Source organism: Sminthopsis crassicaudata, chromosome 3 (genome assembly GCF_048593235.1).
Source record: "Sminthopsis crassicaudata isolate SCR6 chromosome 3, ASM4859323v1, whole genome shotgun sequence".
Classification (NCBI taxonomy): Eukaryota; Metazoa; Chordata; class Mammalia; order Dasyuromorphia; family Dasyuridae; genus Sminthopsis; species Sminthopsis crassicaudata.
The window spans coordinates 397,784,189-397,793,449 of record NC_133619.1 but is presented as its reverse complement, the minus strand read 5'-3'; positions in this window follow the sequence as shown (position 1 = coordinate 397,793,449).

Sequence of the window (9,261 nt, the reverse complement as noted above, 5' to 3'; positions counted from 1 at the left end):
TTTTTGTTTCCCCCAGTAGAACACAAGCTCATTGAGGGTAGGGACTGTTTTGTTCTGTCCTTGTATTCTCAACTCTTAGCACAGTTCCTGGCACATGTTCGATGATTAGTGAATGCCTCTTAAATCATTTTTAAAAACTATGACTAATATTTACAGGCATAGCTACTCATGAAGCCCTCTGCTCAGCCACAGAGAGGTGTGGATGAAACCACAAATCCTCGAAGTAATAATTGTCCTAGCTCCCTTCTGGGGTTGTTGTGAGGAATCTTAAATATATAGCATTTAAACATGAATATTTGTGGTGATTATATTGTTCACTCTGTAGGGCAGTGGCGGTGAGATGGAGTTTGTGGAGGTTAGAGTTTATTCTTAGACATTAGATAAGTTTAGAACACCATAAAATATCCCTATCCCTTTCTCCTCTATTCAGGGAAAAGAAATACCTTTGATAGGAGAGGGAATGAAAGTGAAGGTAAAAGAAGTGGATTTAGGAAACTTTGGCACTATAGGTGGAAAAACTCAATTCTCTTTCCTTACTCCTTCTACCAGGCACCTCTTGGGGATTTCACTGAGCACAGAAGCTGTTCTCAGGGAGTGCTGGGGCTTTCTACATTGTCTTAGTTTATAGTTCCTTTAAAACCACCCCTTAATTCACAGATTGCTGGCAAAGTGATTCTGTCTTTTAAAAACCCAAAGGAAGCCTTTAAAGCAAATCAGTAACCATTGTGACTCATAATGAACCTTCCTCTGTTAAAAAAAAAAAAAAGTCAGAATGACTTTCCAGGAAGTTTGGTTATTTTAATTAGCTATCCCATTTCTCAGTCCTCAAAAATATGCAGTTAATTGGATGATCATCCCATTTGGATCCAAGTTTGCCCTCGAGAGAAAAATTCTGGGTTCTGGAGGGCTTTCATTAATCCCTTGGTTTCCTGGACAATACAATTTTACACTTTCCTAACAGAAAAGGAGAATCTCAGAATCACAGAATTTTGAGAGTTAGAAGGCACCTCTAAGGTCATCTAGTCCTTAAGATCCTGTAATAAAATGCTTACTCCTTAAGGAGGACAGGGATAAGTGAAAAAGAAAAGTGCTTTATAGCTAATAGAAAAGGGGCCCTGCCTAGCCTCTGAAATTCCACACCTAAATCCCTAATGGTCACTCACTGCAGATTATACATAACATCTTCTGATGCAATTGCATCAGAGAATTGGACCTTTACTTCTTTATTCCTAAACTAAACTTCACAGATTCTAAAGTCCTATTTGGGTTCTCTCTTCAAATAAGAGCTTGAGCAGATAATTTTTCTAAAAGAAAGAACAGTTCTGGAAGGGGATGAAGAGAAATCAAAAGACCCAAGACTACAAATCTATTAGAAAAAACACAGTCCTATTTCAATACCAGTCCTCACTTTGTCCAAGTACAGAAAGATAAATCAAAAAGACTGCATGTTCTGTTCCTCATCCCTCTTTCCTTCCCCTACCCCAGTAAAAAAAAGAAAGAAAGAAAAGAATTAGAACATGAGGCCACTTCAGCATTTGTGTGGGAAGTACAAGGTGCCTTTGACCTCTGGAGAGATGGACTCTGGAAATGAAACTTTATGAACAAAGGAGGGGAGTAACTTTTGGAGAAAGATCTTAGGCCCAAGGACACCCAAGGGATTTAATAAACCTTTCTGGCTTCTTATTTCTCTGGGCCTTAATGATACAGATGAAAGACTAATTGTAGTGTGTTTGAGATCCTCTAATGGTCCCATTATTTTACACCCACCATTTCAATCCATTTTAATAAACATTTATTAAGTACTTACCACCTGTAAGGCATGATGCTAGACTCCAAGAAGCAAAGACAAAAAGGAAAAACAAAACAGTCTTTGCCTCACTCTTAAGGAGTTTACATTCTATTGTTTTTTAGACTATAAATATATATATATATATATATATATATATATATATATATATATATACATATATATATATATTCTGTAGGAATTTAAAATGATAGTTTAAACTATTAAGCTAAGAAAAATTATTCTCATTTCTTAGGAACCTTTTGGCTCTCTTGATTTTGTTTAACACTATCACTGCAAAGTTAACTCTCCTATCTCTTTTGCGTCATCCTGAACACATAATGCTCACTCAAGAAACAAATATAGATTGACAGTCGATCTTTTGAGCTCCCCTTGATTAGGACCATCAAGCTACCTCTCTTCTGCTGAATCTAGATTTTCCTTCTTTGACTAATAACAGGCAACTTGTTATTAATAACATCAGAACTGAGTATGAATCTCATCTTTCTCATGTTTTTTTCCCCGGTTCAGGCCTCTACCTAGGACTAACACACATTTCCTAATTCCCAAGTGACTGCTTTCCTATTCAGTGAAGAATCACTGAGAAAATTGAGTTTTAGCACAAATCTCTCTTTTCTTTTTTCTAGCAGGCTCCATTTACCAGGATGTAGTATGTCTGTCTGACTGGGGGGAAAGAGCAAGCAAGAGAAGGAGACAGTTCATATATTGTAAGTTTTCTGTAACTTCCAGCTACTCTGTTCTTCCCCAGATTTCATCAATCCTTGTCCTCCACCCAAGCTGCTTAGGGATAATGGTACAGGAGACTGAGGATCCCCTTACCTGTCTCCACCTGGCTAAGGGCATTGCGAGTGTCCGTGGAATCTGCCACATCCCCATTCATTTTGATATCTGCAAAGAAAACACAGCTGATTTTAATGATAGGTAACAACTTGTCATGCAATGACATGTGTGGCTTTAACTAAACAGCAAAAATGAATGTGTAATTACAACCACCATCAGACTTTCAAATGCCCTATTCCTGCATATACAACCATTAGAATATTCATAAGCTTGGGGTACAGCTCCCCTCCACAGTGGGTGAGCTGTGTTCTCTCTTCTCTCTCTTTTTTTCTTTTCCCCTTTCTGCAGAGCTGCTTTTGGGTCTCTCACCTTTTGTAACATTCATTTTCTATAACTCTATCACTAGGGCTCAACTGGTAAATATTTTAAAAGGAGAGAGGGGTACAGAAGAGGAAAGATGCCCTCTTTCTTTCCACTCTGATTCATCCTGTCCTCTTCTGGGACTGGTGGGGAGAGACTGATTTTGTTTTTGAAAGAGGGATAGAAAATATTCCTAGTCTTTTGAAACCCAGCCGTACAACTCCAGACTAAAAAGTGTTTTATAGCCTAAATCTAAGTACCCCAACATCTCACCTTTTTGCCCATGTCAATTCCTCCTTTGCCAGAGGAGAGTGGCTAATATGTTGTTGACTAAGCCCCCGATTCCCACCTTGGCCCTCTCCCAGGAGATTTCTATTCCTTAGGAGTGTGATTTATTATTGTCCTATTCCTTCATTGTGTGTGTGTGTGTGTGTGTGTGTGTGTGTCCCAGCCCCATATGAATGCCCATAGATCATCAAATGCCTTGCCAGCTTTCCTCTCTCTCTTTCTCCTTCTCTCCTCCTTTTCCTCCTCTCTCTCTTCAATAAATTAAACATTTACCCATAACTGACAGCTATCACCACCTATGAGACCTGAAATCTCCTCCAAGGGTCAGCAGAGTGATGGGGAGAAACAACTTTGAACTAACTCACTGTGTCTCCTGGCTCCTCTCCTTATTAAACCACCAAATATTGAATCAGTTAAAAGACAGAAGAATATTTTATTCAAATTATGCTGACCCCCACCCCCACCCTTTTCTCAGGGGCAGCATTTTAACCCTTTCTAACCAGGTAAACTTTGGGTGAGATGATTTGTATATACTGGGCAGCCAATCCTAGTTGAGCAGACAGACTTCATTTGCATCTTGTAATCAGGCAGTTAGCAGTCTAGATGTCTGTGATCTAAAGAGTTCTGCTACAGAGGGAGCAGTATGGGACAAAAGCATCAGAAAGAACATGGAGAAAATGTAACCCAGATCACTGCATGGGGAAAGACAGTGCCTAGCCATATCAGCCATTGGAATCTCTGGGGTGCATGAGGTGGGGGTGAATGTAAATGCTGTCCATCTACAAGGGTAATAGAAATCTCTGGGGAACCAAATCTCTCTAGGAATTACCAGACAGAAATGAAGTGGCTAAGAAGGGTAAGAGACCCTAGATGTCAGACTGGTGTCGTGAGAACTTTTTTTTTTTTTTCCCTGAGGCATTTAGGGTCATGACTGGCCTAGGATCACACAGCTAGGAAGCGGTAAGTGTCAGAGAGTAGATTTGAACTCAGGGCTGGTGCTCTATCCACCGTGCCATTTAGCTGCCCCTTTGAGAACTTTTCAAACCACTGAGTCACAGAAACCTAAGCTTGGATTTTTACAATGTCGTCACCCTAACTCTGAGCAAGACCACATCAAAAATTCTCTCCTGGACACAAAGAAGAGAGAGGAAACTACAACTTAAGCAGAGTATAGAATAGTAAAAAGAGCTCTTATAGTCATGAGACCTGGCTCTAACAATCGGTAACTTCAGGCAAGTCAAAATCACTTGTCCTCTCTGGGCCTCAGTTTCTTCAACTGTAAAGTAGGGATTAGTAATACTTGTATTCATCACCTCACAGGGTTGTTTTAAGGAAAGTGCTTTCTAGCATTATTATAATTTTCTCACTCCCTTTATATTCAAGAAGTTCTTCCTATCCTTTTTTTTAATTTTATAATTATAACTTTTTTTTGACAGTACATATGCATGGGTAATTTTTTACAACATTATCCCTTGCACTTACTTCTATTCAGATTTTTTCCCTTCCTCCCCCCAACCCCCTCCCCCAGATGGCAAGCAGTCTTATATATGTTAAATATATTACAGTATATAGTTCTTCCTATCCTAAGTGAACATGAAGAACTGGGGATCTTATTTCTTTGTGTCCCTTGGAAAGATAACTCCTTCTACTGCTCCCCTCCTTCTGCATGAGACCAAGATCTCCTTAGATGATGAAATTAATTGTATTTCTTTTAGCCCTTGACCTGAACTTAATATGTTCCCCAACTTGTGTCCTTTAGCTGAGCTTCTCTATAAGAAACCACAAGCAGCAGAGATGAAGGAATAGGATGAAGGTGGTGGTCTTTTTCAGTGGAGAAATTTTAACCTGTGACCTCTTCAGCCCTGATGATTACCCTCTCTGACTTTTTATGTTTACCCAGTAGCCTTAGGTTCTTGTTAGCTGCATCGTAATTTTCTCTTTTTTTCTATTTTGGCTAGGCATTTGGGGTTAAGTGACTTGCTCAGGGTCACACAGCTGGTAAATATTAAGTGTCTGAGCTCACATTTGAACTCAAGTCCTCCCCACTCCAGGACTAGTGCTCTATCCACTGTACCATCTAGCTATCCTGAAAATTGTCTCTAAAGAAAATCAGGCCCCAAACAGAGACTTTCAAGTGAAAAGTACTGTGAATCATTCCTTTTCATGAATTTATTTCAGACTCCTAACTTTAAAAGGCTGTGATATAATCTTGTTATACCCTCACCTAGGCACTTCAACCTCTATTCAACTTGGAGTGAAGAAATTTGTATTCAAATCCAGCTCTGTGTGATGGAATACTAGAGGGCTCTAAGAAATGATAAGTAGGTTGATTTTTAGAAAAACATGGAAATACTTGCATGAAACAACAAGATGTGAAATAAGAAGAACCACAAGAATGTTACATAGAGTAACATCAATATTATTTGAAGAATAACTTGGTTATTCTGTGTATTATAAATACTCAACTCAATTATAAAGGACCTATGAAGGAAGGTGCTATCCACTTCTAGAGAAAGAACTGATAAATAGAAGTATGTGCATCATAGCTTTACATATATATGTAAATATATATCCATTATTTGTATCAAATGGTGGCTTTCTCTAGTAAAGGATAGGGAAGAAGGAAGAGAGATAGTTGAAAATGTTAAATACAACAAAAGTCAATTAAATTAAATTTGAAAAATATAAAATCCTGCTTTTGGTACTTTATAAGCCAAGTGGTTTTTAAAAAAAGGCGCAGTATTTTCATGTGCATAATTGGGAAGAATCATACATGTCATGCCATCATTAAGAGAGAACTTTGAGATCTTTGTAAATAAAGAAATTGAAAGATAGAATGGCTTGCTCCAAGTCACACACAGCATAATAACCAGGATCAAAATCTAAGTCTCCCTTCCCACCGTGCCACATTGTCTTCTAAGAAAGTACTACATACCTCCTAAGGAAGTGTTTGTGAACCTTAAAGCATTATAGCATTCTTCTTCCTCCCTCCCTCCTCCTCTGTCCTTCCTGCCTCCTTTCCTTTCTCTCTCTGTGTCTCTCTCGCCTCTTCCTTCCCTCTTCCTTCCTTTCTTTCTTTTCCTTTCCTTCCTTCCTTCCTTCCTTCCTTCCTTCCTTCCTTCCTTCCTTCCTTCCTTCCTTCCTTCCTTCCTTCCTTCCTTCCTTCCTTCCTTCCTTCCTTCCTTCCTTCCTTCCTTCCTTCCTCCCTTCCTTCCTCCCTTCCTCCCTTCCTCCTTCTCTTTCTTTCTTTCTTTCTTTCTTTCTTTCTTTCTTTCTTTCTTTCTTTCTTTCTTTCTTTCTTTCTTTCTTTCTTTCTTTCTTTCTTTCTTTCTTTCTCTTCTTCTCTCTCATACATATATCCTCTATATCATAAAAAACATAGGGCTGCATTAGCAACAGCATCATATTCATCTTTGTATTGGCTTAATATTTAGTCTTAGCCTGATTATGACTAAGAACATCTTTTAATGTGGTATCAGATACATTTAACCATGACAAGGAAATGTGATTTCATAGATATTGGATCAATGATAACTGTAGAGCCAACCCTTACTGGGGAAGGACCCAAAGTTAGTTAATGAAACAACTCATGGAGTTTTACCCTGTGAAGGAGTCAATGCTACAATTCTTAACCTTTTGCATGAAGAGCAGAATTTGCCAAATATGAATTTTAGAAGGGTTCAGGTGCTTTATTCACTAATTCTTTATTTATGATAGTCATCTATTGAGTGGATGTCCCCATTCATTCCTTTCCTTAGTCATGGATAGGGATAGATAATAAGGGGGACAGGATGGAGTTAGCTTCTTGATACAACAGCTCTTCTGAAATGCTGGGCATAAACCCTCCCCAGCTACCGTTTTAGCCACTCACATACAACCTAGTGAGCCCTGTTTCCCCATTTTTTCCAATATTCTATGGAGGGCTAATTTTTCAGCCTTTCCCTAAAGGGCAGGTGTTGCCTGAGATCTGAACTGCTCCACCTTCTGCAGACTGTATAGTCTGTGTTCCTAGGATTCCTTGTTCTCTTTTCATTTCAGGAACTACTGGAAGTAGTGAAAAGATCATGGAGCTTTATTTCAAATCCAAGCTCTACTTCATATTACAATGTGACCATGGGTAAGTCATTAATAATGCCTTTATCTCCTTATTGAAAAATAAGGGGTTGAGAGGGAAAGGAAGATGATGGAGTATAGAGAACAACCCTGCCTGAGCTCTCTCAATGATTTTCCTCAGACAACTCTAAAAAAGTGCATCAAATCAAATTTTGGAGTGGCAGAGCCAAGAAAGGTTGAGGTGAGACACTTTTTTTCCAGCCTAAGACAACTTAGGAGACTGTCAGGAGAGGTCTGTGACACTGGGGTGGAAGCCTGTCCAGAGTATACACACATAGTAGCATTGCAGGAGTTTCAAGAGCTCTTAGTAAAGTTAACTAGCCAGAAAGAATATAGACAATCCTTTTCTGATACTGACTGCAACTGGAGCTGACTGGCAATTCTAATGCCCCAAAGCAGTTATGTGGTTCCAGGGTGGAGAGGAGCATTAGCACTTGTGGCTGCAAGAAAGTAGGGGGTGGTCACAGTTCCTGAGATAAAAGGAACACTAATGCTTGTGCTTGCAGGGAGGGGAATAGGGATTCTTCTTGAGTAAAGACTAGAGGGCAGAACAAGAGGGCAGTAATCACACCTCCAGATCACATCATCTTGAAAGCACTTGCTGACTTCTAGAGCTATCTCTGAATTCAATAGCATGAAAATGCCTGAAGTTTGATATAATGCTTCCCTACTCCCAGGTGAGCAGAGCCCAATCAAAGTCAAGCTGGAATAGGCTGGGAAAATCAGCAAAGAACAAGAAAAGAACCTGACAGTAAAAAGTTACTATACTGACCAGGAAGACCAACACACAAACTAAGAGGAAAACAACATAAAACCAGCTATAACTAAAACCTCAAAGAAAAATTCTAATTGGACCCAAATCTAAGAAGAATTCCTGGAAGCTTTAAAGAAAGATAAGAGTAGTAGAGGGAAAATTTGGAAAAGAAATAGAATGATGCAGGGAAATTATGAAAAGAGAGTCAACAGCTCATTCATAAAATGGAAATAACAGAATGGATCAAAGACTAGATTCTAACAAAATGTTATATATGAGACATTTGAAATGGAAAAATGCACAATTAAAATAAAGGATTGGGGCCAAATCTATCATATTTCAATTGAAGTAGAAAAGACAGAGATAGTAATCATGACAAGGCAAAACCAAAATCAATTATTTAAATTAAACATTAATTATTGATTTATTAATTAAATTAACTGTTAAAATCAAAATGAGAGATTAATTAAAAGAGATAATCAGGGAAACCACATTTTGCTAAAAGGTTCCATAAATAATGAAGTAAAATTTTATAAAAATAAAAGCCATTTCTCAATTGGTAAGTAGTCAAGGATATGAATTGGCAACTTTCAGAAGAAATCAAAGCTATTTATAATCATATTTTTAAAAAGAGCTCTAAATCACTATTGATGAAAGAAGTGTAAATTAAAACAACTTTGGGATACTACCTCATATCTATCAGAAATGTCAAATGCTAAAAGGGAAGAGAGGAAATAAATACAATAATACACTATTGGCAGAGTTATAAACTAGTCTAATCACTCTGGAGAACAATTTGGAAGTATACCAAAGGCCTCTAAAATTGTGTATATCCTTTTGACCCAGCAATACCAGTACTAGATCTGTATTCCATAGAGATTAAAAAATATAAAAATGAATTATATGAACCAAAGTATTTATAGCAGCTCTTTTTGTAATGGTAAAGAATTGGAAATTGAGGGTTGCTATCAATTAGTGAATGGCTAAACAAGTAGTGGCATATAATTGTGATAGAATACTATTGTTCTGAAAGAAATTATGAGCAGAAAAAACATGGGAAGACCTAAATGATGCAAAGTGAAGTGAGAAGAACCAAGAAATTATTGTGGGTAGTAACAATGTTGTAATGATGATCAACTGTGAAAGACTCGACTACTCT